At 52.4% G+C, this 23,093-nt stretch overlaps 1 protein-coding gene across 2 annotated transcripts in view; it reads right to left on the minus strand.

Annotated features, from left to right (window-relative positions):
• Dnajc6 (DnaJ (Hsp40) homolog, subfamily C, member 6) overlaps positions 1 to 23,093 on the minus strand; it is a 113,206-nt gene that overhangs the window by 54,562 nt on the left and 35,551 nt on the right. Inside the window, exon 1 of one of the 2 annotated variants that reach the window (XM_013514470.1) lies at positions 22,690 to 22,784. The exons of the other annotated variant lie outside the window; for it this stretch is intronic. The gene's annotated coding sequence lies outside the window, so the exon portion shown is untranslated. Of the gene's footprint in view, positions 1 to 22,689; positions 22,785 to 23,093 lie in introns of those variants that run through there. 2 annotated transcript variants of the gene reach the window in all.

Consider the following 23,093-nt stretch of genomic DNA (forward strand, 5'->3'; position numbering starts at 1 on the left):
AAAAAAAAAAAAAAAAAAAAAAACACCAACTTGCTCTGGGTGCCACTCCAACAGGACCCTGCAGGGGCCCTATGAGGTGCCAGGCCGGTCACCTGTACAGGCGCAAACACACCGCGGCTCCACACGAGCGGCCCGCAGCAGAGATACACAGAGCACCAAAGATTAACATCAGGTCTGACTCCAAGCTGCCCGACGCTAAGCAGCCAGGCCATCGCCTCCAAATAACGGGAGGAGGGGTTAGAAACACAGATGCCCAGATGCAGGCGTGGTGAGCCCAGCACTCAGGAGGCTGAGGCAGGAGGATCACTGATAGCTTGAGGCCCTGCTGGGCTACATGGAAAGTGAGCAAGGCCGCCTGAGCCACAGATTATCACATTTACCTCTCACAGCAGCCTGCACAGGTCAGCATCCACACACACCCATTCCAGTAAAGTTCAATAATTAGAAAAAGGTCACAGGTCAAACCCACAGCAGCCCCGGAACATGCTGCACGTCGTCCTGGCTCGAGATTACGAGCCCTCTTGGACCCCACTCCTCATTTCGCCCGAGTGGCGGGGAGACGAGGAGCACTCTTCACAGGGCACTGACGGCCGCAGTGGGGCCCCGAGGGGACCCTTCGAGGAGGCGGCTCTTCCACCCACACCCACCGTGCTGTTCTTCTGCCAGGAGTGGAAGCAGAGCCCTGCCCAGGGCCCACTGCACGCGCCCCATCTGGAGTCCGTACCCTTCCAGGCAGGGGTCCAGGCAACTAGGATCTGCAGGGTTACCCCAGAAGGTCAAGTTCCAAACACCAGTGTGCAATTATGCACATGGCATTGTCTGTCTGTCTGTCTGTCTGTCTCTCTCTCTCTCTCTCTCTCTCTCTCTCTCTCTCTCCCTCCCCTCCTCTCTGGGCACAGCCTCTTTCTCTGCAAAGTGAGCGGGGGGTAGCTGTACCGCAAGGCCCTACTACCACTGGGCAGCCCCACGATCCACAGACTCCAGATACTGGGAAAGCTGCACTGTGATTTCCAGCCAGGTGTGGGGGTGCAGGCCTGTCAGCCAAGCATTCTGAGAGGCTGAGGCAGGACGATGCAAGTTCAAGCTCAGCCTGGGCCAGCCTGGGGATTTCGTTGTTAAAAATGTATGATCTATGCAACTTAGTACAGCAAGTACTAGCAAAAGCCCCACCACCCGGACCATGGGGCTGAGGCTTAGCTGCCTCCGACAGGGTGCTGTCTGCACAGGAGCCGCGAAAGGCCCTCTCCCTCCGCCCTGGGAGCCGCGGGGAGCCTGGCACATAACCGGCCGGACAGCTGCAAGCGCTGTCTTCCCTCTCTGCGCCACCTGACCACTGCCCGCTGCCCCGCTGTGACCGTGGGACTCGAGCTTCTTGCCCGCAAGCTCCCAGCCTGCGAGGCAAGTGGTTAAAGGTCACAGGCCCAGGGCTAAGCTGGGCACACAGCTGCTGTAATAATAGGACTCTCAGATTCTGTCCTAATGCAACAGATAGTAACAAAAGCCAGCTGACATCTAGAGGCCGCCTGTGCACCGGGCATTGTTCTAAGTTCTGTGCCACCCCGCGAAGCACCTACAATCACGGTCTTGTGCTATAGACGTGCAAACAGATGCTGAGGTCACGCAGCCAGGACAGACGGATGGAGAGTGCCCCGGGCCCCAGCCCAGCTCCTGCAGTTTGCTGTGTCTTCAGATAAGCTGCTTACGCCTTCCTGGGCCGGTTCTCTTCATCAGCCACAGGCCAGCAGCATCTACTGTGTGAGACTGTTCGGGAGATCGGAGAGAGATACGCACGGAAAGACCCAGGGCTGTGCCTACGCCTCTCTGCGTACGGGGGATACAGAAAACATGGCCTGTGCTTCCTTCAGATTACGTCCTGAATCCAAGCTGCGCACGGAGCTCCTGCTCCTCAAAGGGAGGACAGAAGGGGGTGGAGGGGACAGACAGATAAGCAGACAGACGTGGAGACACGCAGGTGTATCCTCACATGCACAACGTGAAAAGACAAGCCCAAAACTAGAAAGAGGGAATGGAGCACAGAAGACAGGCACAGTAGCTGGATTTCTCTAACTACAACTTGCTTCACAGGCTGAACTACAAACAAATTCTAAGCCAACCCCAGAAAGTGAAAGCCAAACCAAACAAATGAAGTCCACTAAGTATCAAAGTGATGACATAAACACAGAGGGGCAACTATTTCAAATGACCTTAATATACAAAGATACAAAGTAACTTCCTAAGGCACATGGTACCCAGTCCCCACCCCTCCTCCCACATCCACTTCATACTATTTGGAGTAGCGTGGATGCTGCTGTTCTGGGACTGTGTGTTATACCCTAAGGCAAATCAGTAATTATACTGGTGTAATTCAGAACCAGGGCTACTGGCGTGGAAGAAAACAGTACCATGAGTCCATGACGTACTTTATCCTTTAAAAATCTGGTTTCCAGCTGAGTGTGGCAGCATGTGTCTCCAATCCCTGCGCTCTGGGAAGCAGAGGCAGGAGATCGCAAGTCCAAGCCCAGCCTTGACAACTTAGCAACCCTGTTTCCAAAATAGAAGGACTGGAGATGTAGCTCGGTGTGGAAGCCCTGGGTTCGATTCTCAGGACTGAGCAGGGAGGGAGTTTCTAGCTCTGTCCACTGAAATTCACACCAAGACTGTGCTCCTCAAACACGACTTCCCTCCAAGAGAAACTAGGGCTCTGCACAAGCGCCTGATCCTAACATCAGTACGGGAAACGCACAAGATGTGCCAGCGTACCAGAAAGCAGGGGAAGAATCAAAGACGGGGAGAGTAAAGAGAAAGGAGAAGCCAGCGCAAGAGACCTGCACAGCCCGAAGATGGGCTCACAGGCCAGCCACAAAAACTGCAGTGGAGTAAAACATAAATGCATGTGTAGAAGCTTGACTCTGTAATCATAAAGAGGAAGTGCATTAGCCACCCTTGGGGAAGGCTAGGACCCAAAATTTAATTCTGAGAACTTTTAAAGGGAAAAAGTCAAGTCTGTGTCCTGCCTCTGCTCTATGAACTGTACTTCAGGGTAACCAAGTACCTGATGCAGGAGTTTTCCCTCACAGGAAAGCTAGAATGCACCTACCATTCGCAAGCCTAAGAAAACAGTGGAACTGGGCAACGATCCCAAAAACATTAACACACACACATTATGGGTACAAAACATAACCTCTGAGACAGTCTTGCAAAAAAAAAAAAGTCATCTACATCTGATCAAGTTTCTCCGTCCAACTACCAGGGACAGAGGAACAGGTTAACTGCCACCATACCGGGCAGTCAGAAAGTTCAAACTTCAGGAAAACCTACAGTACAAATTACTTGTTTGCTCAGCAATAAGATCTCAAGAGGACAAAGAAGCAGAAGAACCTTCAAAGACTTAAGAGACACATTAGCGCCTGCCTCAATGCATCTGCATCCCGGTTGAGACAAACTGTCAAAATTGGGGCTGGGGATTTAGCTCAGCGGCAAAGCGCTTGCCTGGCAAGCGCAAGGTCGTGAGTTCGGTTCCCGGTACCGGAAAAAAATAAACCAAAAAAAAAAAAAACAAAAACAAACTGTCAAAATGAAAAACTAAAAATGCCCACTGATGAAAATGGAGAAATTTGAACGGACTAGACATTTGATAGTATGTGCTACTGATATTTAATGGAGGTGAGGATATTGTGAGAATGTTCTTAAAAGAAGTCCTTATATTAAGATGTGCTACATACATGCACCGATTTCCCACAATGAATGTGACCCTGTGTACTGCAAACATAGACTAATGAAAATAAAAGTTAAAAAGCAAAAGAAGTCCTTCTATTTTAGAGACAAGTTGGAACATTTAAGGATGAAATGACTTTACCTCTGAGATCTCCCTCACGACAGCCCAGAAGGGCAGGCATGGATACAGAGCAAAGAAGACAAGGAACAGGTAAACAATTCCTACAGTTCAGTACTGGGCACACATTGGTTTCTGCTGTTTTACGGTTTTTACGTGCATTACTTTTACAAAGATTTTTTTGTTTGGTTGGTTGGTTTTTTTTTGTTTTTCTTCCGGTACCAGGAATCAAACTCACGACCTTGCGCTTGCCAGGCAGGTGCTCTGCCACTGAGCTAAATCCCCAGCCCCTTTTACAAAGATTTAGGTTCCCTCCTTTTATGTATAAATTTCCTACTTTTACATATGCTTAAGTATACAATGTTATATAGTCTATATATCATACACACGATATACAATGTATATATGTTTATACACGCAGATACAACCAGCTTCCTCTCAACCCTCCGGGGCTCCCGTCTGATGTAAGCCACACACGTCTCACCCAAACTATGCCAGCAATTTTGACCTTAAACCCGGACTTTGATTGGGCGTCTCTACCTCCAGCCTTATCTCCTTTAGGGCTGGTTATCAGTGAGAAAGAAGTGTTCTCTTAAGAAACAAAGCAAATGAGGTCACTCTGCTGCGTCAGATCTTTGGACCCAAAGCAGCGTCCTCCTGTGGCCGTCAAGGCACCGCGGGAATCGGCTTCTACATTTCCTGTCGCTCTTGTTCTCCTCCCCGCCACACGACCCCTCCCTTCAACGCGTCCCGTCTCAGGACTTGCGATCCCAGCAACCAACCAGCCAGGGATCGCACGGCTGCTCCAGGCTGCCTCTCTCCCCATCCTAGGAAAGAAGTTTCACTCAGGACACTCTTCTTTGGCCAGTTACTTCCCAGAGCATGTGGCTCAACGAACACAGTGGTTTGACCTTGAACTCGGACCCTAAACTGATCAGAACGCTGGGCACAGGGTGGTGGGGTCGGCAAGAGCCATGTGACAGGAGGCTGGCCTGTCTCTTCACAGCGCCTGGATTTCACGGTGTAGGCGGCAGGGAGTCTCAGGCTGTACACGTAACGGGGCTTCGAATTCCAGCTGCACTCAGTCCTCTGCACCCCGCCATTATTGAGTTAAAAGAGGCGCATTTTGATGTTTACGGGGCATATACATTGGAAGGTCTGTCACCTTCTAACTTAAGGAGCTGACTCACCAGGCTTCTGCTTAGGTGCTTAGACAGAGGCTCCTCCCGGGACAGGGTAAAATGTCTCTGCCCAAAGAAAACTAGAGGGAGCGAGAGAAGTAACCATTCCCCTCAGTCCTGCCAATCAAAGTCCGGGCCGGCGGCTTGGGCGAGAGTGGTCACAAGGAACGAACCTGCTCACGACTGTGAAGTCTCTCTTGTTCGCGGGCCACGCGGGCCCTGAGCAGAACAACGATTTTCCAGCATGTGAGTTGGGGACAGATGCCAAGAAATCTGACAGTCACCGGTTTCCTCCTCCTCGGGCAAAGCCCAAAGCCAGCGTCTTCCTCCCTACGCACACTGTGGCCGGCGGCCCGCCGCAGCCCAGCCACCTCCGGCCTCCTGACCACCCTGCTCCTGAGCCCCGCTGCAGGCTTCGGATGCCCCTGGGCCCTCCCGGGCCTGTGGGAGATCATGGGACTCCCCTTCTTAGAAAGGGTGAGGCGCCCACCACCTCCAGCCTTCCCTGGAGGGAACCCCGAGTTCTCTCAGAGCCCGTGCCCTGGCTTCTGGAGCGTCTCAGATACTTTCTGGCCGCCTCTGCGGTTCGGAGAGAGTTGGTGCTGTCTCTCCTGCAGCAACAGCTCTGCAAGTGGCGCACACTGCACTCTGGCAAAAGCCATGCTGAGAGGCCCCCATCACCCACGCCTGGCCGCGGGCTGTCCACCAGCACAGGCTCCTCGTCCGTGCCTTCTGACTGCCTCTGTTAAACCCAGCTGCATCCCACATTTGCAGTCTTCGTGTCAGCCTTCCTGATTTCTGCAGGCATAATAATCCCACCTGGGAGGGGTTCCTTTGCTTTTGACACAGTTTTGTCGGCACCCTCCCCAAAAAAGCGTAGGTACATTAACCTAACGAGAAAATTTCCATCTCTCTCTCAGTTACCCAGCCCGAGAGATTCAAACTGTGTCTTCAACAGAACCTTTTCATAAGGAATGACTCAGACGTGGACACAGCTGAAGCCTCCGTTTCTTTGCAGAATAATTTTATTTATTTCTATTTATATCTATGCTCTTATGTTTAAAAAAGGTCATGCAAAAACCCATAATGGTGATTTTCTAGCGTCTGCCTTGACATGATACCATCAAACACAGGACAAGAGTGCAGATAACACCTGAGGAAAATAATCAAAGCATTCCAAGGAATTCTGAGACAAGGGACAACATGGAAAGTATTACTAAGGTCAGTATGGAACAGAATTTGTAGTTATTTCCCTAAATGGAGGGAAAAGCCTAAGTCATTATTTTAAAGATGGCATCGGTATTCTCGAAGACTTTAAAGCTGCTGTGTTTTTCAGGAACGCCAGCTGTGCAGCCCACAACATCTGGAGGGGAGGGCCGGCTCTGTCACCTGCTGGCTAGGACGTGACCTTGGGCAAATGCATGAACGCTGTGAGCCTCTCCTTAGCTGTAAGATGACAGGAGCCTTACCCAACTCGTACAGCAAGCGTAAGAACGAAGCACAACAATGTCCACGTGAGCGTTCTGTAAATGGAGAAGGTACGGACGACTCACACCCTCAGCCAACGCCGGAGGCAACCCGAGCGTAGGACAAGGCTCTGCCCTGCTCCATTCTGTACCTGGGACTCTGCTCCCCACGCTGCTGTCTGTATCAGAACTGAGAAAAGATCTCCAGTGAGCCTAGAGGAGGGACAAGCGCACAGCGTGCTTGTAAACGCCCACTGTTAAGTGTGGGGCTGGCTTTCTTCTGGTTTTCAGAGAACCTCTTGGTGGGTTAAAGTCCTCCACATGGACAGCTGAAGCAACAACAGATTCCGCCCCCCGCGCTCACAGGGGGCGAGGCAGGCACCTGCGAGTTTCGGGTGGACCGGAGCCAGCCGTGTGCATCCGGGAGGAGGTAGCCACTGTGAATAAAAGAATCTGCCACTGTTTCCGAGCAGCTCCACCCTCGGGCTACAGCACACCCTCTGAGCACCCCGCAATTTCCTAGAAATTCTAGGTTTGAGATTCTGATGTAATAGTTTAATTTCCAACCCTAAGTGCTTGAATAAGTACTTGGAGGAAAAAACGGCCTCAGTATTTTCATAAAACACGGCTAATAGCAGAAGCATCCCTGCATTCTTACATTCCAAGCCCCTTAGAGGCCCCAAAAGGGCCCTGGGAGGAACGCTGTCACGGACCACATCCAAGGTGAACCTGAAGTGGAAGGGAACAGCGCCTCGTCAGGGGGCCGATCGCGGCTCCGGGAGGCAGACGCCAAGTGAACCGCCAGAGCTCCCCGGCGGCACCGAGCGGCCTGAGGACGGCCGCTGGCTCTTGGAGGCCGCTGACAGTGAGCTCCTGTCTCCCCTGCTGTAACTAACAAGCTCCGACACACAAAAGGCTCAGACGAGGGCGCGCGCCTCAGTTCTACCTCTTTTCCGATTCCCCATCAGAGCACCTGCGTTTCCTGTTTGTGGTTTTGCACATGACTCAGCTCTTCCGGTCCTTGGGCAGATCCCCTGGATGGGACCCATTCAGAAAGCGCAGCGTCTGCCACTCCCGCCCCACGGGTCCTCAGACCTCGCTGGTTCTGGCTACCCCAGTTTCCGGAGCGTGTGGGCTACACGTCCCGATTAGGGTCGGGAAGTAGTTTGCCACAGAAATGCACTTTGCTCACAGCACCTCACTAACGTTCGTGTGTACAGCCCATCCACCACCTTGGTAAAAAAAATTTCACAGCAAGGCAAGCCAGAGCCTAGAGAAGTCTGTGAATCATCAAAGCCTATGGCCTCCAACCAGGTACAGCAAGGGCAGCAAACAGGCCTAGTTCCAGGACTCGGGATGGGCTCTGGGCCTCCGGATACGCGCTCCTCGCGGCAGCACGAAGTGAAGATTTCCAGCACTGCAGGACCACACGCCCACTCTGACACGTCTGTGCCTCAGTGTGCTTGTGCAAAAGAAAACACAGGTCGCATGAGGACCACAGCCCGGCCAATCTGGCCAGTGAGTGTTCTGTCCAACCCGAGCACTTATTCAGTGAAGAGGGCCTCCGCCGCTCAACGCGGGCTTATAACCTACTTCAAACGACACTCCCGGCCCAGGCCATCCTCAGAAGCATCGGATTCCCAAGCAGGAGAGGAGCAGCTCTGTGAAGTGTTAACGAGGCACTCTCACTTGTAGGGCGTCAAGGCCAAGCAGTGACCTCAGACACTGAGACAAGCAGGTGACAGGCTCACCATGCATTCATTTCCCCAGAAAACCTGACCTGTACATTGGGGGTTCCTCTGAGAATTACATAAGACAATGCATTTTAAACACTAAACGCGTCCCCACTAATAAACAGTGAGCCAAGAAGAAGTGACAGGTGTTTTTGTCACTGCGACCTCCTCACCAAAGATTCTGAATTTCACACCATCTTTCCTAGCAGTGGCCTTCATAACCCCGGGAAGCCAGGGGCTCAAGAGAGAGTACCAGACAGTGCCTGTTCTCCTAGAGCTGACACAGGAAGGGGGTGGCACAGGCTGGTATTTCCCAGGATTCCCTTTACCCAACTGTAACCATGTGATTAAATTCTGACCAATGAGATGCAAGCAGAAGGCTGTTTCCGGGAGACAAGAGTGGAGCCTGCCCCTTTCTGCCTTCCCACTACTAGAAAACAAATGAGTTAGCTGAGCATCTTAGATCCTGACAGAGAAAACAACACCCTAAGGATCAAAGAGCCACCAGACAGAGGAGTTGGCGCCCTTGCTGCTTCAGATCAGACTTCTGTACGGGCTAGAAATAGCTTCACCTGTTTAAGCCACTGCTGGGCGACTTTGATTACATGCAACCTGAGCCTCAAACACAGCCAACGGCGCAGGGAAGGGAAGGAGAAAGGCGGAACGCGGGGCGGCCACGCGGTGCCCAGCACACAGCAGGGGCTCGGGGTTCCCTGCAGAACTAAACACTGTAGGACCCCAGGCATCAGCCAACACTTGGAATATTGAGGTGAGCTCCAAAAACAAGAGGGACGCTGGTCAGCTGGCGAGTGACCACGAGGAGAGTGACCGGGGCAATGAAAGGTCAAGAAAACCCGTCTCACGGGGAGCTGGGAGAGCAGGAGGAGAAAGGTAAGCCGGCTCGGCGGGATGAGGTTTCACGTAATTCAAGGGCAGTAAGCTGAACAGGGCGCCTCTCTCCGCACTCAAGTTTCCTCGTTTGTAAAATGAGGTAAAGCCAGAAAAATCCCTTTGAGCTTCGCCATGAAGGATGCGCAGACTCAGAGGTGTTTATGGCTGCGCCAAAGGCCACACCGACAACACGCGTACATCCGGCACCAAGCCAAGATTTCTCCTGACTGCGAAAGACGAGGAGCTGGCAATGCTGCGTGCGCAGCCAGAGAGCGGCCGCCTGCCCGAGTCCGAGCTGCCCCGCTGCAGCTTGGCTCAGGGGCTTGAGCAGAGCCGCGTGCAGCTGGACAGCCCCCGAGGCGGCTCCTCGCACAGGCTGCTGGGGAAAGCGGGCTTTGTCGTGGATGTAAACACAGACTGACAAGAAGATCAGCACTAAGAAAAAAGGGCAACTTTTATAGGAATCTCTCATTACTTTTCACAACCGCAAGTTACAAGCTGTGTTTAATTATTTCACTAACAATTTGTCATAAAAAGTAGCTATAGAGCCGGGCGTGGCGGCACACACCTGTAATCCCAGCACTTGGGAGGCTGAGGCAGGAGGATCGTTGCGAGTTCAAGACCAGCCTGTGCTACAAAGTGAGCTCAAGGCAGCCTGAACTGCATAGCGAGACCCTGTCTCAAAAAGACAAAAAAAAAAAAAGTAGCTATAGAAAAGACTATAGTTACAGAAAATCACAGTTGTGAACTATATACTCATTGGTAAAGACACATAATTTTTTAAATTATTGGTACTCACTATCCAAATATTCTTTTGCAATATTTTGATCTATTTCTTTCATTTTTACTAGTGTGTACTTTATAATGATTTTTCCTGTTTATATATAAATATATGTAATTTAATGTTGTGGTGGTGACTTTTCTGTCCTTGCTCAGACAAAATACCCAATGCCCAAAATTAAGGAAGGAAAGGTTTATTTAGCTCACAATGTGTGGAGGTCTCAGTCCATAATCAGCTGGCTCCAAGGCAGGAGGGCACAGGGCAGAGGGCAACAATTCAAGGCGGCAGCAAACATCAAAAGCAGCAAGAGCAAATGGAGGGAAGAAAGAGCCTCATTTCCTCCACCCACACTATTTCCAGGTGCCCTCCTCCTCCACAAGCTGAGAACCTTTACAAAGTGAGGACCCGCCCCCTGCTGAATCACTTAAACTTTTAAACTACTCAAGTTGACACAATGAACAACATCCTAAGAGCAGGTCCTTTTCACCCCAGGATGTAGAACTGCTGATTTACTGATTTAAGCTTCTAGACTTGAAGTTGACACAGTGTGTCAACTATAACAAATATAGTTTCTTATTGCATTAACTTTATACTTTGCAATATTGTCATTTTCTTGCAAATCCTTTAAACAATGATCTTAATGGCTATTTAACAGTATTCCATAAGTATTTCATACTATTCTAAAAATATTCCTATTAGAAATAACTCTGGGGGCTGGGGATTTAGCTCAGCGGCACAGCACCTTCCTGGCAAGCGTGAGGTCATGAGTTCAATTCCCGGTGGGGCAGGGGGTAACTGCCACAGAATATTAAGAGTTAAAACAGACTGCTCCTCTAGTCTGCTTTCCGAGGAGTCTCCACACTGATTTCCACAGGGGTTGCACCAGTCTACACTCCCACCAACAGTGGAGAAGGTTCCTTTGTACCCACAGCCCTTCCAGCATTTGTTATGGGTTGATTTCTTGATGACACCCATTCTTTCTGGGGCGAGTGGGAATCTCAGTGTTATTTTAATTTGCACCTCTCAAATGACTAGTGATGTTGAACATTGTTTCATGTACTTATTTGCCATTTGAATTGCTTCATCTGAGAAGTGTATATTCATCTCAGCTGCCCATTTTTTGATTGGTCTTGGAATCTGGGGATCAAATGTTTTGGAGTTTTTTATATATTCTAGATATTAATTCCCTGTCTAAGAAATAGCTGCAACATTTTTGTCCCATTCTGTGGGTTGTCTCTTCAGGCTGTCGGTGGTTTCTTTTGCCATGCATAGTTTTTCATTATAAAAATGACTAAGCTTTGGGGGCTGGGGATTTAGCTCAGCGGCACAGCGCCTGCCTGGCAAGCACAAAGTTGTGAGTTCAATTCCTGGTACCAAAAAAAAAAAAAAATGACTTAAGCTTTTCTGGAGCTGGACATTGCTCTGCACATCATACCTAGCAATGTTTCAGCCATCAAAACAATCCTAAAAGGTAGACACCTTTACCCTCACCCTAAAGTGAAAACCCAGATCTCATAAACTAAAGTGCCCTCGGCGCGGGGGGGAGGCGCTCCACCCTGAGACACGTCAGCAGGCTCCTGCCCTGGGTTCCATCCCCAGCACAGCAAAGAAGAAACCAAGTGTTCCTACACTGCCAAACAGCCCAGCAAGAGGGGCAGACACAACTCCTCCCTGACAGTCTCTGCCCCTTCCGGAGTGCGGAAGTTTACAAATAATCCAAGGAGAAAGGAAACAAAGAGAACGCTCGGAGCCTTACGGAAGGAAAACAGCACAAAGACCCGAGGAAACCTCGGTAATAATGTCACCAGGTCACACTTCTTCCACTACTGACACAGCCATGCTTAGCCAGTGCCAGCCACGGGCGGGCAGCGAGCTGGCTTCCTTCCCTGCCTGCTCTGGTTGGCTGAACCACCTGGGCTCTTATCTGTTTTGCAGAAGAAGAACAGAGGCCAAGCAGGGGACAACGACCTGGCCAAGGTCAACAAGCTCAAGGTCAGCAACATCACAAACTTGAATCTAGAACCCGTCCCCAGGCCAGCACTCTCTCCCCACTGCAGTGAAGTATTCCCAAGAAAACCAGCGGCACATGGTATGAAAAGCCAAGAAAGGAAGAGAAAGCCTTTGCAGTCACGCGCTAGGCACAGACAAGAGGGGGGAAAGGCCCTGTAAGGGACAGGAAATGCCCGGTAAGACACAGGAAGTGCCCGGTAAGGGACAGGAAATGCCCGGTAAGACACAGGAAATGCCCGGTAAGAGACAGGAAATGCCCAGTAAGACATAGGAAATGCCCGGTAAGGGACAGGAAACACTGAGTGTCAGGGATAACCACCACCTATAGCAGACTCATCAGCTCTTTGTATGATTTCTTGTGCTTTTCTGCATTTTCTAAATCGAGTATGTTTTACTTACCTAGTAGGAAGTAATTAAAATCCATTAACAAAACACTGACAAAAACAATCCACAGAAATATCAACGTTGAAGGACAGTTTTAAGGGCACCATCACTGTGACTTCACTCTCCTGAGACCTCACAGACTAAGAGTTTAACAGGTCTGCGAAGGCCGGGAGAAGCAGGAGGTGTCACCCGCATTAGAAATGTGCTCCTTTTCCACATCTTCATCCTGTTTTCATCCCCTTTTCTTCCCATCCCTCCCCCCAGCTCTCAGTCCCCTTCCCTTGAGGAAGACCCATCTCCCTATGTCCTGTTATCTGTCATTTAGTTTGCTCTTTATACTTTGGGTCTCTCATATAAAAGCTCATTTGTCTGAGTCACTTCACTTAACATTACGGTCTTGGGTGCACCCATTTCCTACAAATGACTCATCTGTCCTTCTTCATGGCAGAATAGTACTCCATTGTGTGAAATGTGACATTTCCTTTACTCTTTCATCTGCTGAAGGACACACACACTGTTTCCAAGGTTTGGCTATTACGAATTGTGATAGAAATGTAAGTGGTACCAGGTTCTCAGACAGTAATACGGCAAGCTCTATCATAATGTGAGCTGCCTGTGTTCATCTGCAATTACATTTCTAAGAATTTTTCCCCTTGTGTATACCAGATATACAAAGCATACATTCATGTATATTTCAAAACAGCAGGGAACTTTTAATATTTCCCATACAAAGAAATGATGAATGTTTGAATGCCAATTACACTGATAAGATTAATATATATGTCACACTGAAGCCCATAAGGATGTATGATTATTATGTATCACTAAAAATAACAATGTATTTTAGACATATGTCCAAAGACATTTACTACCCGATCCATAAAAGGATCCAGGCAGTGTAAGTGAAAACCATCATGAGAGAAAAGAAAGTATATCTTCAAGTATTACTACAGAAAGTTATCCAACACATAGTGGTAAGTAAAAACTCAAGTTAAAAACCAGGCATGATGGGTATGCCTGCAATCCCAGCATTCAAAGAGGCTGAAGCAGGAGAATCACTGTGCATTCAAGGCGAGCCAGGGGTACATAGTGAGTTCAAGGCCAGAACTACAGAGCAAGACTTTGTCTTGGAAAAAAAAACAAAAGCAGACCGCTCGGATATAGCTCAGTGGCACAGCACCTGCCTGGCAAGCACTAGGTCGTGAGTTCAATTCCCGGTACAAAAAAATAAAAGATTGCTAAAATAAAAGCAAAAACCAAAACCAAAATCAAGTAAAAAGCAGCATACATAGAAGGAGTCCAGGAAACACACAGCATACATGAACACATGCATGCAGACACATGGGTACGCGGGAATCCACACGTCCTCCCATGGTTTGGTAAAAGTCCTCACACGCATAGCAAATTACTCAAAATAAGTGCAGCAGCCCTCAACACAGCAGCAGACGTGGGGAGAAAGAAACTGGGGACTATTTTCACTCTAGTACCACTGTGGACTGCGTCACACTTTCTTCCCATGAACGAGTATCACCGGGGTAAACTAAAAGGCTGACCCGGGGTTTGAGGCTGCAGAGACCAGGGGCCGGGCTCCCGTGCTACAGCTCCAAAACAAAGCAAGATCTGAAATAGAGCGATCATTGTCACAGCAGCACAGGCCCCAGAACAGTGTGTGACAGTCCCCAGCATCAGGGGCCAGGAGGGCATAAGGGAGACAGCGCTCTCCCGGCACCGAGGGCAGAGCCCGGAACGAGCGTGGCGGGGCTGGGGACGCGGGGAAATCCTGCTCCGCGGCACGCGGAAACCGGCCATGAGGACCAAGCCGCCTGCTCCGACTCTCCAGCTGGTTATTTTTTAAGTGCCTGTTGCGGTCCGCAGAGGTCGCACTCCTCGCGGGGAGTGGGTGCGCTGGACACGACGCATCTTCACGCTGTGACATCTCCACACCGCCCCCACCTCTTGGCCCCTTCCCTTTTGCACAGTCTCTCTCCCTGCCTCCTACTGTCCTACTGTCTCTCTTTTATTTTGCTCTTTATTTATACTCTGTCCTCTCATCTGAGAGAAACGATGCGATATTTACGCTCGTGTGTCTGATTTACTCCACTCAGCACTGTGCTCTCAAGGGGCCTCCATTCTACTACAGATGACTCAAGTTTATCCTTCTTTAGGGCACAGTAGTACTCCACGGTGGGTAAATACCGCATTTGCTTTATCCACATCTGTTGATGGACACATAGGCAGCTTCCACGATCTAACTATTGTGAACTGCACTGCCATAAACACGGGTGTGCGTGGATCCCTGCAACATGGCATCTGTAACTCTTCCAGGAGGAAACTCTTCTATGAAGTTGAAAAGGCAGAACTTCCGCACTCGCTCACGGATGCTGGCATTATCACTCCAATTCCGAAACCAGAAAGGACCCCACGGTTGCAGCTGTCTCCTCACAGTCCTCTCTCAGACCTGCAGTGTCCACCGAGTTGGTTGGGGCTGCACGGAGCTCACAGGGCTGCTCCTCTCCAGAGCACCGTGTCGTGCCCGCCCCCTCGCTGGGCATCGGGAGACCCCACACGACTGGCAGAGGAACCGCAGGTTGGTGGAGGGCGCTGTCCCTGGGGGCTATGCGTGCATCAGGACGGGATGACACAGGACAGCTCCACGTCTTCCTTTCAGTTTTGCTATGGACCTAAAACTCCCCTTATAAGGAAAGTCTTAAATTTGTTTTTGAGAAAGGCTGCCCATTCCAGGAGGCTGAGGCAGGAGGATCACTGAGAGCTCCAGACCAGCTTGGGCTCCATAGCAACTTCTGGTCTCAAAAAAAAAAGTCCCTTAGGAGCTGGGGATTTAGCTCAGGGGCACAGCGCTTGTCTGGCAAGCATGAGGTCGTGAGTTCAATTCCAAAAACAACAACAACAAAAAAAAGTCCCTTAGTGCTAAACCTCATCTACGAAGCCAGCTCAAATTTTTCTTGATACCAGCAGACAAAATGGTCCCTTAAAACACATGGAGGACCTCGCCGCTGGGCACCTGTCCTGGCACACTGCCGGTCACCCTGGTTGCAAGCTCGGCTCTGCACCGACAGCTCGCACAGTGATGGGCCACATCTTTGACGGGCAGCGGGTAGATGTGGCGCCTGGTGACGGGCGAGTGAGGACACAGAGCTCGGGACGCTGCCCGCGGCCGGACCGCCTGGCCGTGCCTCTCTGCAGAAGTCACGCGGGCACTGGGGAGCCCGCACCCTCCCCGCCCTGCTTCTTCAGCTTCTTCCTCAGTCTCTCCTTCCTCGGCTTGGGGAGCTCCCCAAAGCGCCCCCCCAGTGTCCTCCCTCCCTCCAGCGCCGTGGCCTGCAGCACCCAGCAGTCCACACCAAGGGGCTCCGAGGCGCCAGCGGCCTCTGTGGCACCTACTGCATCCCGGGAGGGGCGTCGATGCAGCGGGCGGCGGTGGGAGCTGCCCCTGAGCACGGCTTCCGCGCGCTCCCGTCCAAGCGGCCCGCGCCCTCGGCCCTCTGCTCGGGCCCCTCTGCGGGTCTCGTCCGAGGTCCCGGCTCAGACAGGGCAGAGGCGGCCTCCTGTGCAGACCTTGTAACTCCTGACTGGCTGGTGCTCCCGCGGCTCGGCAGCAGCCACAAATGTTCGCTGGGGAGCGGAAACTAGAGAGGGACGCTGGCTCCCGCAACAGGGAGCAAAGGAGAGCCGTCCGCTGCTGTCCCCAGGGCCAGGCAGGGGACACGGGCCGGGATCCACCGACCTCCGGCACCTCTGCTCCGACTGCGCATTAGTGAAGTCAAATTTGTCCTTCCTCGGGACGGAGGGGGGCCCAGAACACCCCCGCTCGCAGGGCCGAGGCACGAGGCACAAGGCACTTCCCTAACTGAAGCACAAGGGAAATTTCAGGCAGGCCAGAACCAAGTGCGTGCATCAGGATGCGATGACACAGGACAGCTCCTGGGGCTGAACCGCAGCCGGACGCGGCCCTCGCGACAGTCACCCCCCGCCTTGCTGTGGCAGGGACCCCCAAGGGTCCTGAGGGAGCACTGAGAAGGGAGGGGAGCCGGCAGGAAGGAGAGGGCAGCAGAGGGGGATGAGGAAACAGCAGACGGAGGGAGAGAGAGCAGAGGGACAGGAGAGCGGGAGGATGGACAGGAGGGCCTCAGCGTGGGTAGAAAGGAAGAGCTCTGCCGCACTGCTGCAAGAATTTCCAGGTCAGGGTTTTTCCCAAGCGTCTGTCGGTTTCCATAGAGATCGGGACTTCCTGCTTCCCCAGTCACTCCGTTTCTCTGGTGTTTGATCTTCCCCGCTGCAGCCAGGACCCGAGCCTGGGGCTGCCCTGGGGAGAGTGGGCACGGGGTGGCACCATCCCTCGCGGCCAGGCCCCAGCAGGTAAGGGGCAGGTAGTCCTGCGCTTCCACGGGTCACCACACGCGTCCCCAGGCGACCCCGTGCCAGCTTGCGCCCTCAGCCCAGGTCTGCACAGCCTGCCGGGGGGCCACCTCGTGACACTGCGCCAACACGCTGGCATCCTCGGTGCCCCCACAGCACAGTGGCAGCTGGCAGCACAGAACCCGGCTGCGCACCTTCACTTCCGGTCAAGACCACCAACTGTCCAGCTCCACCCCTCCATGCCTCACGTCTCCCCCCGGGGTGCGTCTGCCCCTTGGTCTGGGCAGTGCTGCCCAGGGCTGCCACCTGACACCTCCCCTCCATAGCTCTGTCTCCCAAGGGCGGCCCCTCTCACCCTACCAGCCCAGGCCTGTGGCTCCCACGGGCCCCTCAGCCAGGAAACGGCCGGAGCCAGCTGCCAGCTCTCTAGGTCCTGCTCCTCTGGGCTGCAGCAAGCCTCTGGGAGTCCTGGACACGTGCATCCTTGCAGACCCACTGCTCCATCTGAAACCAACAAAGCCAGGCGAGGTGGCGCACACCTGTCACCCCAGCACTCCAGAGGCCTCTGAGGCAGGAGGGTTCTGCAGGTTCGAGGCCAGCCTGGGCTACACAGTGAGCTCAAGGCCAGCCTGACCTGCAGAGTGGGACCCTGTCTCAAAAAGACAAAAAAAAAAAAGAATTCTGCTGAACAGTTTACCTGTAAGATGAATCATGCAATAGATTTTGGTCAAGGAAGCAGCCTTCTCTATGCTCTTCATTTCCACCTCTGCATTAGGAAGTGCGGGGGGCGGGCTGTGTATTAATTCCCCATCCTCGCCCTCCGTAACCCTGCACAGAGGGATCTGCTCACCGAGCCGAGCTCCGCTCCGCCGTTCTGTCCCGCGTCTGTCCGGCTCACTCCTCTCTGTTCTGGCTGCACGCTCACCTTGGGGCGAGCGGGGGCAGATCATCATGAACGCCCTTTTCCAACACTGAGAACCTGTCCGTGCTTCCCCTCACTCCACAAGTATTTCTCAGGCTTCCAGTAAACGCCGCGCACAGAAGCTAGCGGACAACGCCTGGCTCCGGCTTTCCATCCGCCTGAAGGGAACCCGGAGCAGGCGCCCTCACTGCCGGGGAAGTCGAGGCGGCCGAGCAGCGGGGTGTGACTCAGGCTCATGCAGCCCCGGGGGACGGGGACCCGCGCCAGGTGCCAAACAGAGGGCAGCAGGGAAAGGGGACACCAGCTGCGTCCTGTGCAGTGGGCAGCACAAAAGTGGAGGGCACGGGAGCCCCGAAGCAACAGCAAGCGCTCCTGGGGGGTCTCGGAGGTCCCACAGGGCTGCCGGGGACCAGGCGAGAACACCAAGCCTGGGGTGGCAAGGGCCCCCTTCGTTGCCGACACGGTTCCCCAACTTGGCAAAGCTGCTCAGCCACAGGGTTTCCCGGCCGGCCGACGCTGCTCACCTGCCTCCCCAGCTCCGGCTCCGGGAATTCCTCCCCATTACCCCGGAGTCCAGCAAACACAGCTCTCGTGTGGGCTGCACAAAACCCAAAGTGAAAACAACGGCCCTCCCTCCAGCTGCCTGGCCACTGCTACTTCTTGCCGCAGAGAAAGAAGCGAGCAGCTCACCCCAGTCCTTCCTGTGCAGCCTCAGGGGCTCTTCCTGCCCGCCCGAAGTCTCCTCAAGGCAGAAAGAGCAGAGTCTGTGGGGGCCCAGCTGGGGCTCTCTGTGACTCAGTTATTCAGCTACAGGCAGAAGGTGACAATTTCCCACCTTGCAGAATTCTCACAAGGGTTAACACCATACCACACCTAGTTCTTGGCACAATGCTTGGATAGTAATATTAAATTGTATCTGAGTGTGGTGGTGCACACCTGTGATCTCAGCACTCAGGAGGCTGAGACAGGAGCACTGCCACAAATTTGAGGCCAGCCTGAACTACACAGCAAGTCCCTGTCTGGAAAAAAAAGTAGCTGCTTTTATTCCTAAGATTATTGAACAATGAAAATATGTATATACAATTAAACTTTTAATTCGCATTTTATCACAATTTTAATGGTGCACGTAAATATACACATGTATGCTGCACATACCCACACATATGCACAATACACAGATGTTACATGTTGAAAATCCTGCTGGGGATATAGCTCAGCAGCACAGCAGCACAGCACCTGCCCGGCAAGTGCAAGGTCCTGAGTTCGATTCCTGGTACCAAGAAAAAAAGAACGAAAATCCTTCCAGAAACGTTCAGTAGAGTTATCTCTGAGCCCAGGGCCATAAGAATCAAGCAGGAGACAGAGAGTACAGTACTTTTTAATCTTACTCATTTCTGTAATCTTTACTTCTTTTTTAACCAAGAGCAAGGGAATCTTTTATAATAAGAGTTGATGAAAAACCTTGTGCAAAATCGCACGCGAAAATGCTTCCCGGAGCTTAGGGTAAGTATATGGAAAGGACTTCCGTGGAAGACACAGGTGAAGAGCCAGGTTTGAGGAGTCTAGAAACGAGGAGGCCGAAATCGAGGGGAGAGACGGCACCCGCCCCACCCGGCGCACAGTCCCGGGACAGGCGTCTCCGGGAGGACGACCGCCACACCACGTTTGCTCTGGCGCTGCGCGGGGTGAACTCTCCCAGAGCGACACTGCACTGAGTTACGCCCCGGCCCTGCGTGTGCTGCGGCGTTTGGATACTGTCTAGAACAGTACTCGTTCAAGGTAGTTTTTACAAGCCAGGCCTGGTGGCGCACGCCTATAACCCCAGCACTCGGGAGGCTGAGGCAGCAGGATCATTGGGAGTTTGAGACCAGCCTGGGCTACAAAGTGAGCTCAAGCCCAGTCTGAACTGCACAGCAAGACCCTGTCTCAAAAAGACTTAAAAAAAAAAAAAAGATAAATTTTATTCCCAAACAGATTCACGCTAGCAAGTGTGTCTGCGTTCTTCACCATCCCGATTCTTTTAAACCTGACTAAGGTCTCTGCCCACCGCTCACTGCTTCACGGCACGTCCTGGGACTGGGTAACTGCAGCCCCCGGACGCTCTGGAGGCCCGGTACGGCGAGCTCCTCTGCAGCGGGAGCCGTGCTCCCCGGAAGGCAGGGAACCGCAGGAGAGGCACAGGGCTTCTCGGCCAGGAAACTGCCACGGCTACAGCGCCCTTGGGCAAGGAGAGGATGACTCCAGTGACAACGTCACCTACAGAACAAACCGGAAGGAGGGAAAGCCAGGCCAGGAAGCTGGGAGCCCGCTCTGCCCCTCTCCCAAGTGTGGGGACTTAAAGTGACTGGGTTTCCCCGAACATCATCCCTCTCCCAGCTAAAAGCAGAGGGAAACCAAAGCAGATCACTACCGTTTCCGCTTCAACAATGGGTCCACACCATGCCTAACAGGAAATCTACTTCACTCAATAGGGAAAAACTACCCAGGAACGGTGAGCCATGCCTACAATCCCAGCCTGAGGATGCTGAGGCAGGAGGACCTCAGAGAGTTTGAGGCCAGCCTGGGCTACATAGTGAGTCCAAGGCCAGCCTGGAATACATAGCAAGACCCTGTCTCAAAAAAAAAAAAAAAAATCAAAAAGAATCGCAGCACTCGGGAGGCTGAGGCAGGACGATCACGGCAAGGCCAAGGCCAGCCTGAACTACATCGCTAGACCCTGCTTCAAGACAGACAAAGAAAACCAAAGACTCAGACAAAGCTTAGGGACCGAAGGCCAAACGCGTCTGTCACAACCAGCTATTTTACCTTACACAAGTCTCCTTGCATCTCCCACCACACATCCTCATGTAGTAAAGGGGAGGGCAGGCAGCGGAACTGCAGACGTACTGCCATGCTGTTTCAAACCTCAGCTAAAGCTCCCGGGTAAGAATGGCCACTGCACTCCTTTTACAGGCGGGGATCACACTTTGAAAGGTTGCGAGGTTTTAACCAGGAACAACAGTGACTTTGACCCCCCCAGACGGCAGACACAGACCCTGCCTCTTGTCTTCATCAGTTTAATAGAATTCTGGGCAATAAGAATCGTGTCAAAGGACTACCCTGTTATAAACAGCCACATAAGATGCTCAGTACTAAGCTGTAAGTTCGCTAGAAAGATAGTGACGTATTTTTTCCATTCAAAAATACCTCTCCCAGCGCAAAAGCACCAGGAACCTGCTTTCCTGGCCAGCATGTCGCAATCCGTGGAATAAACAGAGAGATTACTGTTGCATTAGAAGTGATCTACGAGTTTAATTAAATATTCTGAACAAATGGATACATTTACACAAATAGGGAGATTACTGTTGCATTAGAAGTGATCTACGAGTTTAATTAAATATTCTAAACAAATGGATACATTTACACCGCACAAGCCACACTTCCAGGCTTTTAGAAAAAAAAGAAAAAAGAACTATAATTAGAACAAGATCTATAGTTGCACTAGTAAGTGAAACTGGTTCTCCGAGCCGGGGCCCCACTCACACCGAACAGCACCCCTCCCACCCGATTCCCCGCGAACACGGGCGTCCAGGTCCCTACCAGAAATGTCAGGCTACAGCAGGAGGCCTCAGCAGCTCCCTAGCCAGGGCCAGAGTGACAGGGAGGGGGTGACGGCCCTGCTGTCACTGGGTGGGTCACACGGAAGCGTGGACTCCAAAACACGACAGCATGTTAGGGAGAAGGGCCTTCTCACGGCGGTGCCGTTCACCACGAACACTGTCAAAGGAAATGAATCCGCTCTTCTCTCAACCTACTGAAGTCTGATTTAGCGAGAAGGGAGATCCGCAGCACCCCAGCGCTTGAGGTAGCTGCTCCGTGTGTGGCTGCCCCACTCAACAAGCACCGCTGGAGGCCAGGACTTCATTCGTGGCCGTTCTCCTGCACGGCACCACGCACAGGGCCTGGGATGTAGTCAGGCCCGGCAAACCACACTGAATTCATTCAATATGGGAACATACTTTAAAAACAAATTCCAAGTTTTGGGGGTTTCTAGTTTTTTTTTGAGACAGGGTCCTATGTAATCCAGGCTGGCCTGGAACTCTCAGCAATCCTCTTGCCTCAGCCTCCCGAGTGCTGCAGGTGTGCACCATCACGCCAGACTCCTATATTCCAACACTTAAAAGGATAATTCCTACGACAGATGGGACACCTGGCCTCTTCTCCATGGCCCCAAAATGTGGCTCCTCTGTACTCATTTGAAATGTGTTCACTTCAACTACTTATTTACACGTCTACTATGTTCAAAAACTGACTACAGACTATCAATCCACATACACGGTTCTATTAAAGATGTAAAGGAAGCCGGGAATGGTGGCGCACGCCTGTAATCCCAGCACTGGGGAGGCTGAGGCAGGAGGATTGTTCGAGTTCGAGACCAGCCTGGGCTACAAAGTGAGCTCAAGGCCAGCCTGAGCTACATATCGAGACCTTGTCTCAAAAAGAAAAAAAGGATATAAAGGAGTTGGGCATGGTGGTTCATGCCTGTCATCCTAGCACTAGGGAGGCTGAGGCAGGGGCATCACCGACAGTTCCAGGCCAGCCTGGCCTACGCAGTGAGTTCAAAGCCAGACAGAACTATATAGTGGGCCTTGTCTTAAAAAAGCAAGAATGTGGAGGAGGTCACACCCAGTCAAAAGATGATCCCGCTCTGATATACCACAGGCTTGGAAAAACATCAACCCAATCACCACGTACAGCAGCTGCATGCAGCCCGAGAACCCGAGCCTCTAGGGACAGCGGTGGCTTTACCACAGGAGGGCTGGGGGGCGTCCCCAGCGCCTTCCTGCGCTTCCGTGAGCGCGCACTTGCAGCGTGGGACGTTTGAATTCTGGGGCAATATTTCGGCCCACCTTGGAGACGGGGAAAAACTGAAAACCAGCGCCCCAGGACAGGTGTCGCACACTTAGACGAGCACTTGTTTATAAAGCCTGAGAATTAACTTCAGTTTGGTTTGTCAGTCTGAATCTTTCCTCCCAAGTCCTCGGTGGCCCAAAGTAACGCTCCTACTCCGGATGCCCCAAGGTGGGCAAGGGGCTCTGCCACTCAGCACCTCCGCCCACAGTGGGTACTTACACTCCGCTTCGCCACACAGCGCTGGACACTCACTCACTTCCAAGAGGGCTCAACTCGCGGAGACCTTTTCCAGGAAGCAGCCGCACAGACACAAAGTTTGGAGGTGTCCCCGCCCCCGCCCGGGCAGGCTGAGGAGCTGGAGCCCACTCCACGCAGCCGGAAAGGTGGGCAAGGTCAGAGCAGCACCGGGCGAAACGCAACGCATCGTGCAAACCGCAGCAGCTGCGTGCGGAAAAGCCCTGGGTCCAGGGAAACCCCCAGGAAGCGAGCCTGAACCCCAGCCGCGGGATGGGCGAGCCGAGGGCAGCAGTGGGGAGCACCCAGCATCAGGAGGACAACTGACCTAGATGCCGCTCGCAGGCTGCAGACAGCCAGCTCCTGCCTCGGCCTCCCCGGCAGGACCC

Source organism: Chinchilla lanigera, unplaced genomic scaffold, assembly GCF_000276665.1.
Source record: "Chinchilla lanigera isolate Chin_1 unplaced genomic scaffold, ChiLan1.0 scaffold00022, whole genome shotgun sequence".
Taxonomy (NCBI): domain Eukaryota; kingdom Metazoa; phylum Chordata; class Mammalia; order Rodentia; family Chinchillidae; genus Chinchilla; species Chinchilla lanigera.